The following is a 10175-nucleotide window of genomic DNA, read 5'->3' on the forward strand; positions in this document are numbered from 1 at the left end:
GAAGCAGGGGCGCCCCCCCCCCAGCTTCTGCAGGTCTCCTGGGCCCCACCTCTCTCCTCTGGGGGCTGAGCTGTACCGAGGGTGCGGCCGAGGGGAATTTGTCCTGGCACTGACTTGGAGGGCTGTCCCCTTCCTCTCAGCAGGTTCCCTCTCGGAGCTCTCCTTTACCCCTTTGTGCAAAGGGGCACCGCTGCCCCTCCCAGAGAACCCCGAGGCTGCAGCAGGCGCGGAGGGAGCCCCAGGCCAGCTGGGTGACCCTGGCCAAGTCATGATGCTGCTTCGTGCCTCAGTTTCTCCATCTGTAATGGGGAGGCGTGCTTTGTGGTCTCCAAGGCCTGGGACCCCTGCCCGTACCAGGGAGACCCAGCTTCTCCCTTAGCCTCGCTTGCCCACCTGGACCCACCAGAGGGAAAGGACCAGGCAGCATCTCGGGTCCCCGGGGTCTCCATCCACAGTCACTGCTGTACTTATTCCCTTCCTGGGGGCAGGCTCCTTTCGGGGGTGGGGGGGCTGGCACTGGGGAGGCAGCTGCTCCAATCTCATGTTTACAGCGTCTGTCCCAACTCTCCCCAGTGAGCTATCCCAGGTCTTCGCTCAGCAGCCAAAGAGGGCAGCCCATCCCCCATTCCCCTTAGCTGGTGCCCAGGCCATGTGGGGTCCTTTTAATCACCTGCCTGGTTTACACTGTGGTATAAGGTGTTAGACTGTTCTGGGTTCTGTTTGCATCAGTTCATGCAGGTCTTCTGGCGTTTCCTTACAGTCTTCATGCTGGTCATTTGCTCCAGCACAGCCATATTCCATTACGTTCACGGACCATCATTCTTTTAGCCATTCCCCTGTCCGTTGCCGTCTGTTTTCTAATCTCATTTTGCATGTACAGAAACTGAGGCAATCCAGAGAGTCAGGCAACTTGCTCAGGTCAGAGGGCTTTGAGGAGCTCTTCCTGGAAGTCATCTGGGTCTTCAGAAATTAGACCAGAATTGTTTTTAGTGGTTTACTGTAAACAGTATTGAATGTCAAGACAAAACCTGCTTTGCAACTATTGCATTTAAATTAAAGAGAGTGAACACAGAGAATGTCGTCCTAAGAGACGGGATGCCTTGCACCAAGTGGCCCATTCCAGATCACTGCATCCAACCTTTTCCTGCAGAGGAGGAATCGGGAAGGAAGGAGACAACTTGAAGGGTGAATCCAGGAATGAAGGCGAAGGGTGACAAGTCATCCTGGAGGAAAGAGTTGACACAGCCAGAGATCCGTCCCTACGCTGCTCCCCCACTCTCTCTGGGAGAGGGAAGGACAACAGGCCAGACCCGGGCAGATGAGGAGAAAGCTGGTTCTCGTGAGGAATCTCAGCATGAATTGAGCTAGAGGCCCCTGAGATCCCAGTAATTGTCTGAGGGACCATGAACATCCCTGAATCTCCAAACTCTGCCCTGCCCAGTCCACAGAGCCACAGGGCTCTCCAACAGTGGGGCAGCTAGCCTAGGCGGACTGTTGTCAGGGTTAGGAAGTTTTTCTCACATGGAGACCCCATGGGTCTCACTGCATCTTCCCCACAAGGCTACTCTTTGTTCTGTGCTCTGTGTTCAAGCAGAACAAGGTTGATCCCACCAATCAGTGAACATAGTTCTCCTGTTGCCCCCGTGTTCTCTAGGCAAAATCTGCCCATTCCCTTCAAGCAATTCTCTCATAGCCTGGGATGTGAGGCCCCAAGGCTCCAAATCACACAGTCCATTAGTAGTAGAGCCCTCACCTGCTGACTCCTGCTCCCTTGGGACTGCACCCCTTCAATGGACAGAAGACCTAGGGGAGGGGCCCCTCTTCCTAGTCCTGAAGTGGGATGGGGGGAGGAAATGGAGGAGGCCCAAAAAGGGCCCAAAAGTGATTTCCCAGAGAAGCCTTTGGACTGGAAAGTCAGGGTCCTGCCCCTGACCATGCCTCTTTGCTCTCCATGAGGACTCTGTCTTCTCAATCTGATGGATGTGTGGGCTGGGTGTAACAGTAAGCACCCCAACATATACAGAGGGACCTACTATCAAAGGTTCTTAGATCTGCATTCATAAAAAGGAAAGCAACTTTTAAGGGGTTAACAATCACTTTAATCCAGCACAGGTATCAGAGAAAATCAAAGTTAAAATTTCAGAGAAATCAAAAAAAACAATAGATAGCGCTTCCAAGCTGCCTGATCACTAACACACATACATCTTCACCAGAGAGGGAAACACCAACATCTGGGTTTTCAAAAAAAAAGCGAGGTGGGAGGGCTGCTTTGTGGCTTCCCAGAGTCTCATCTGGCACATAGACCCTCTTCCAAAAACTAAGCCCCAAAGTAAAACCTCACCCTCAGACAGAGCCAGAGGGCATAACCCTCTGACCCAGGGCCTCAATAGAAAAAATGAAAGGTACTTGGGACCCTCCTACAAAACAACTCCCTTAATCAAGCTTCCCACAATGGGCAAGGAGAGATCATGGGTGGGAGAGATCCTCCCCAATCACATTATTCAATCAGAGGTACTTTTAGTAAAACAGAAACAGCAAAAGATCCGAATTTGATTGCCATTGCACTGGGGGAGGGCTCTTATCTGGGACTCACCTCCCTCCAAGGTCAAAGGAGGGTACTGGCCTGGAGGATTCCTCCCTCTCTTATGCAGTCTCAGACTGCTCTGCCCACCCAGGATCTCTAGTGGCATCACTGTATCCCATAGCTACTTCACTGCAAAGCCCTGGCTGATCTTGGAGACCATCTTAGAGACTAGCCTCTTGTGGTAGAGAGGAGGAAATAGTGGAGTGAGCCCCCAAGGTCACAGGGTGGAGAATACAGCAAGAGCTCCAGGGGCTGGGGATAGAAAGACAAAAGCAAAAGTCCCTGCTCTCAGGATGCTTGCCTTCTGTTGGAGAAGCCACGTGGACATCTAAGTAGATACGTGACAGACACAAAGGAACTGATAGGGTGCTTGGGTACGTGTGCTTGGACCCCAATTCTAAAATCACATTTCTCCCTAGCCTCAAAATACTACCTCAGGCAGTCAGCCTGTCCCAGCAACAGCCATTGTCTCCCTTCCTGATACAGCAGCCAGCTGTACTTATAAAACTCATTAGTTTGAACCAGTTGTGTACTGGCTTAATGGGCTGTGCACTGGGTCATAACATTTACTACTCACTGACCAATCATATGTATCCTAGACTTAGACATACCTATACTCCCTTACATGTATCTTGTCTAACAAGGCATTGATGACAGCAACCTGGTATTTCTGAGCCAGCCCTGACTGCTAGTTGACTTAGTGATGTTTCAGGCCAATTCAGGCCTAAAACCACACCTCCAGGTAACAACCTTCGCGCCCCCCCCCCCCCCCCCCCCGCCCCCTTGGTTTATTTCCCCGATGAATTTTGGGCAAAATACCTGCACAGTAGATACCAAAAGTGCATGTTCCTTTAAGAACTGACCACTCCTTAACCACTCCCTAATCCCACCCCAAAACACCTAGTCAGCACATTTGGCACATGTTTCACTATAGAATATCCTATATAAACTTTCCCTGTACCCCTCTATGGTTGCAGGTTTCCTAAGAACTCTTGCCCGCTGAAAAGCATAGTAAATCTTTTTTTTTTCTGTATTTAAATTTATTTATTTAAGATTTCAACATTCATTTCCACAAAATTTTGGGTTCCAAATTTTCTCCCCATTTCTCCCCTCCCCCCACCCCAAAACGCTGAGCATTCTAATTACCCCTATCACCAATCTGCCCTCTTTTCTAACATACCTCCCTTCCCTTATCCCCATCTTCTCTTTTGTCCTGTAGGGCAAGATAACCTTCTATACCCCGTTATCTGTACTTCTATTTCCTAGTTGCAAGAACAATACTCAACAGTTGTTCCTAAAACTTTGAGTTCCAACTTCTCTTCCTCCCTCCCTCCCCACCCATCCCCTTTGGGAAGGCAAGCACTTCAATATAGGCCATAACTGTGTAGTTTTGCAAATAACTTCCATAATAGTCATGTTGTGTAAGACTAACTATATTTCCCTCCATCCTATCCTACCCCCCATTTCTTCTGCTCTCTCTTTTGACCCTGTCCCTCCTCAAGAGTGTTGACTTCTAATTGCTCCCTCCTCCCCTTGCCCTCCGTTCCATCATCCTCCCCACCCTGCTTATCCCCTTCTCCCCCACTTTCCTGTATTGTAAGATGGGTTTTCATATCAAAATGAGTGTGCATTTTATTCCTTCCTTGAGTCAAATGTGATGAGAGTAAGCTTCATGTTTTTTCTCTCACCTCCCCCCTTTTCCTCTCCACTGAAAAGTCTTTTACTTGCCTCTTCTGAGAGATAATTTGCCCCATTCCATTTCTCCCTTTCTCCTCCCAATATATTTCTCTCTCACTGCTTAATTTCTTTTAAAGATATGATCCCATCCTATTCAATTCACCCTGTGCTCTGTGTGTGTGTGTGTGTATGTGTGTGTGTGTGTGTAATCCCACCAACTACCCAGTTTCAAGAGTTTCAAATATTGTCTTTCCATGTAGGAATGTAAATAGTTCAACTTTAGTAAGTCCCTTATGATTTCTCTTTGCTGTTTACCTTTTCATGCTTCTCTTCATTCTTGTGTTTGAAAGTCAAATTTTCTTTTCAGCTCTGGTCTTTTTATCAAGAATGCTTGAAAGTCCTCTATTTCACTGAAAGATCATTTTTTTCCCCTGAAGTATTATACTCAGTTTTGCTGGGTAGGTGATTCTTGGTTTTAGTCCTAGTTCCTTTGACTTCTGGAATATCATATTCTATGCCCTTCGATCTCTTAATGTAGAAGCTGCTAGATCTTGTGTTATCCTGATTGTATTTCCACAATACTTGAATTGTTTCTTTCTAGCTGCTTGCAATATTTTCTCCTTGACCTGGGAACTCTGGAATTTGGCCACAATGTTCTTAGGAGTTTCTCTTTTCAGATCTCTTTCAGAAGGTGATTGGTGGATTCTTTCAATATTTATTTTGCCCCCTGGTTCTAGAATATCAGGGCAGTTTTCCTTGATAATTTCATGAAAAATGATGTCTAGGCTCTTTTTTTGATCATGGCTTTCAGGTAGTCCCATAATTTTTAAATTTCTCTCCTGGATCTATTTTCCAGGTCAGTTATTTTTCCAGTGAGATATTTCACATTATCTTCCATTTTTTCATTCTTTTGGTTTGGTTTTGTGATTTCTTGGTTTCTCATAAAGTCATTGGCCTCCATCTGTTCCATTCTAATTTTCAAAGAACTATTTTCTTCAGTGAGCTTTTGAACCTCCTTTTCCATTTGGCTAATTCTGCTTTTTAAAGCACTCTTCTGCTCATTGGCTTTTTGAACCTCTTTTGCCAATTGTTAGTCTATTTTTAAAGGTGTTATTTTCTTCAGCATTTTTTTTGGTCTCCTTTAGCAAGGTGTTGACCTGCTTTTCATGCTTTTCTTGCATCTCCCTCATTTCTCTTCCCAGTTTTTCCTCCACTTCTCTTACTTGATTTTCAAAATCCTTTTTGAGCTCTTCCATGGCCTGAGCCCATTGAATATTTATTTTGGATGTTTGGGATACAGAAGCCTTGACTTTTATGTTTTTCTCTGATGGTAGGCATTGTTTTCCTCATCTGAAAGAATGGGAGAAGATATCTCTTCACCAAGAAAGTAACCTTCTATAGTCTTATTTTTTTCCCCTTTTTTGGGCATTTTCCCAAGCAGTTACTTGACTTTTGGGTCCTTTGTCAAGGGTAGGGTATACTCTAGGAATCTGTAAGATCTCAGTTCCTCCAACATGGCACAATCAAGCGTGTACACTGATCTGGGAACAGAAAGAGATTTTTGTGTCCAGAATCTTAGCAGTTTCCCCTCCACAGCCACCTGGCCTCCAGTTCTGCCAAACCAGCACTGGGGGCTGAGATTCAGACAAACTGTGGGGGCAGGGCCGCCATTCAGTGTGAGATAAATATCAGCTCCCTCAGGGCCTCCATACAGGGGTGAGGTAAGAATGGGCTACTCAGTGCCTCCTGGGGTTTTACGATCCAACAATGGATGCGGGCTGCTGTAGGGGCTGCCTGGGAACTGCTGCCACCTGCCCGATATGGCCTCTGTGGGCGCTGCTTAAGGCCAAAGCTATGGGAAGGCCCTTCTCCCTTCCTGGCCAGCTGAAAACCCCTGTCACTCACCTTTTGCACCTTTGGAATCTGTGAACTGCTGCAACTGGGACTGGGGATTTGCTGCTACTGTGACTGGAGATTCCGCCCCCAAGGTGTCCTTTTTCCAGAGACATGCCTTGCGGCCAAGGCTGGGCTGGGCTCCGTGTCTGGTGCAACAGATGTTTCCCGTGGGCCTTTCAGGTCACTTTGGGCTGGAAATCTCCTCCACTCTGTTGTTCTCCACTTCTGCTGCTCCAAACTTTGTTGAGAGTCCCTCTCTACAGGTATTTTATGGGCTGTGTGGGGAGAGCCTGCATATGTGTGTCTTTCTACTCTGCCATCTTGGCTCTGCCCCCAAGCATAGTAAATCTTTACCTTGATCTCAACAAGGCTTGAGTCCGTGAATTCTTCTCCAGATGACCTGCCCCTGGTACCCTGGTCTTTGTGGGGGGTCTCATACCCTACTTCCAGCCATCATCAGGCTCTGAGAGCCACTAGTAGATAGGGGAAATCAAGAAAGGCTTCATGGAGGAGGAGTGGTCAGCTCAGACCTGAGGGTGTTCTGGGTGTAGCAGTCTGTACCAAGGTATAGACATGGGAGATGGGGTGGGTGGTGAGAGAGGAGTGAAGACAGCCTGGCTGGACTGCAGAGTGCATCAAGAAAATCGAGGTGTAATAAGGCTGGGAAGTGAGGAGGGGGCCAGGTTGTGAAGAATTTAAAATACCAAGCAGAACATTTTGTAGTTGCTCCTGGAAACCACAAGGAGTCATTAGAATTTGTTGTGTAGTGGGTGTGTGTGTGTGACATGATTGGATCTGAGTTTTAGGAAAATCACGCTGGTGACTGGAGGATGGATGGAAGTGGGGAGAGACTGAACCTCATCCCACACACCAGCAATTCTTGCAATAATCCAGGTGTGAAGTGAAGAGGGCCAGAGGAGAATAATGTACTTTAGGAAAAATGTTGTGGAGTTGAATAGGACAGGATCTGGTAATTAACTGCATGTGAAGGGTTCAAGGGTTAGGAGTGGGAGATGACAATGAGGCTGCAAATCCCTGAGGTACAGTAACAGGAGAGGGAGGTTAGGGGACAATTTGTAAAAAAAAAAAGATGAGTTGCACAGTCTTAAACACGTTCACTTGGAGATACCTACAGGATATACCATTCTGAACACCCAGCAGGCAGCTGGACATAGGGATTTCACTGGGTGATCACATCAGCTCCCGTGGTTTAATGGTCATTTGTAGGGAGCCGAGGACCACAACAGTTCCATGAGTTCGTGATGGCCTGATAAGCCCACTCTGTTGTGCTAATGGGGCAAAGGTACAATAGCCCCAAGGCTTTCGGGTCTTAGGTAAACATCTTAGTATTTGACAAACAAAGAGGATTGGTGAAAGTAATCACAGCACTAAGGCTTGTACTTGCTAATAATAAACAGAGCTTGTAGCATCTTTGTCTCCCGCCTCATCACTGCATGCCTGAGATCCAGAAGTCCTGCGGGTCGGGGGTCTCTCCACTGAGCCGGTTGTAACAGTCATTAAAATTGATGATTCTCAAATCCTTCCTACTTCAGCCTCTCTAGGGTCCTCTAATCTCACGTCTCTAACTGCCTTTCAGACATCTCAAACTAGATGTCCAGTAGACATAGCCAAAACTGAATTCATTATCCTTCCTCTTAAACCCTTCCCTATCTCTGTAGAGGGCACCTCCATCCTCCTAGTCCCTCAGGCTCCCAACCTAGGAGGCCTCCTGGACTCCTCTCTCTCTCTCTCTCACCCCTCAGATCCAACATGGTGCCACAGCTGCATCTCTCCAACATCTGCCCCCTTCTCTTCTACCACACTGTCCCTACCCAAAGCCCAGATCTGATCATGTCACCTCCCACTCAATAAACTCCAGGGGCTCCTTACTGCCGTTAGGACCACATACAAAATGCTCTGCTCGGCTTCTAAAAGAGGAGCTAGGTAGCACAGTAGATGCATAGATGAGTGCTGGCCTGGAGTCAGAACTTGGGTTCAAAGCTGACATCAGACACTTACTATCTGTGTAACACTGGGACATTCACTTTACCTTTGCCTCAGTTTCTTCAACTGAAAAAAAAAAAAGGATAATAATAGCATTTACCTAACAGAGTCCTGAGAAGCAAATGCGATATCTGTAAAAGGCCTGGTATTTAGTAGGTGTTTAATAAGTGCTCATTTCCTTCTATAACCTGCCTCCCTCCCCATATGGAGGCTATTGTGTGAATCCAGGCGTGAGGTGATGAGGGCCTGCACCTCGGTCAGGGCAGTGTCCGAGAAGAGGGAGAGACATTGAAGAAATGTTGCAGAGGGGAAATCGACCAGAAATGTTGCAGAGGGGAAATCGACCAGAAATGTTGCAGAGGGGAAATCGACCAGAAATGTTGCAGAGGGGAAACTGACTAGAGGTGAAACCAGCAATGCAGCAAAGGTAAAATTGACAAGAGATGCTGCAGAGCTGAAGTCTGCAGGCCTTGGCACCACATTGGTGCCATATTGTCATATATTGGCCATATTGAATCTGGCGAGTGAGTGAGGAGTCCATTCAGGGGATGATGGTGCCCTGTATAGTAACAGGGAAGGTAGGAGGTGGGGAGAGTTTTAGGGGGAAAAATACTGAGTTCATTTGAGGACATACTGAGTTTAAGGTCTCTACTGAACATCCAGTTTGAGATGTCTGAAAGGCAGTTGGAGATGAGAAGTTGGAGATCAGCAAAGTGATAGGGGTGGGAAAGGTAGATTTGAGAATCATCACCACAGAGATGGTCATTCAATCTGTGGGGGCTGCTGAGATCGCCAAATGAAGTAGGATACAGGGAGAGAGGGGCCCAGGACAGAGCCCTGAGGGATGTGATTGGAGGAGGATCCAACCAAGGAGACAGAGTAGGAATGGTCAGAGATGTGTGGGGAGAACTAGGAGAGAGAAGGGAAGGGGTGTCCTAAAAACCTAGAGAGAAGAGGGGATCAAGGAGGAGATGATCAACAGAGTCCAAGGCAGCAGAGAGGTCAAGGAGACTGAGGACTGAGAAAAGGCCATTGGGTTTGGCCACTAAGAGGCTACTGGTCTTTTTGAAGGGAACAGTGTCAGTGGAATAATGAGGTCAGGGAGCTGGATTAGAGAGTTTAAGAGAGTGAGAAAAGAGAAAGTGGAGGCATCATGACTTTCTGAGGAGTTTGGCTGGGAAAATGACAGCTTAAGGAGATGTTAGGGTTAGTGCAGGTTTTTCAGTGTAAAGTATCATGTAGTTAAGGCTCTCTCTTCCCACTTCCAACCCAGGAAGACCCAGTTCAGGAAGGCCTGGACTAAACCCTCCATAAATGCAGTGAAAAGTGCTGCAGGGATGCTGGAGGGAACCTCAGGCTTGATTGTTTCCCTAACTCAGCACAAAAAGCTTGCTGGTTCAGTATGGCCCTGGCCTCTTAGGTCTGTGATAAGGGGCAGGTCAGGTGGGGGCTTGACAGGGACCTAGGTGGCCTCTCCTGGGGCCTCCTCTCTTCCACCTTCTGGTCCCTCAGCTGAGTCGCTGTTCACTCCTCCAGGAAGTCCAGGACCCTGCCCTCCTTCTGCCCAATACTGTTTATACAGCATTTACATGGTTATCCTCCCATCAACCCTGAGAAGTAGGTACTGTTGTTATTCCTGTTCTACAGATGAGGAAACTGAGGCAGGCAGGGGTGAAGTGACTTGCTTAAATATCTGAAGTTAGATTCGAAGTCCATGTCCAGAACTATCTCCATGACACCATTTAGAGGAAAAGTATTGGTTTTCCCCAACAGAATTTAAGTTCCTTGTGCGCAGGGCCTTCCTGGCTTTTGTCCGTGCCAGGGGCATCAAAGGCTTGCCAAAGGAGTGCAAAGGGGCAGCAGATTCCAGCCACAGAGTGGAGGCTATGCAAAGGTTTGGAGGTGGGAGATGGGGCCCAGCACGTGCAGCACTCTGTCTAAAGCAGGAAGGGTGGGCGTGCGGGGCGGCCAGACTGTGAGGGGTCCTCTCCACTCCAACTGTGGGCCTCACTTC

The sequence above is a fragment of the Notamacropus eugenii genome, chromosome 5 (genome assembly GCF_028372415.1).
Source record: "Notamacropus eugenii isolate mMacEug1 chromosome 5, mMacEug1.pri_v2, whole genome shotgun sequence".
NCBI lineage: Eukaryota > Metazoa > Chordata > Mammalia > Diprotodontia > Macropodidae > Notamacropus > Notamacropus eugenii.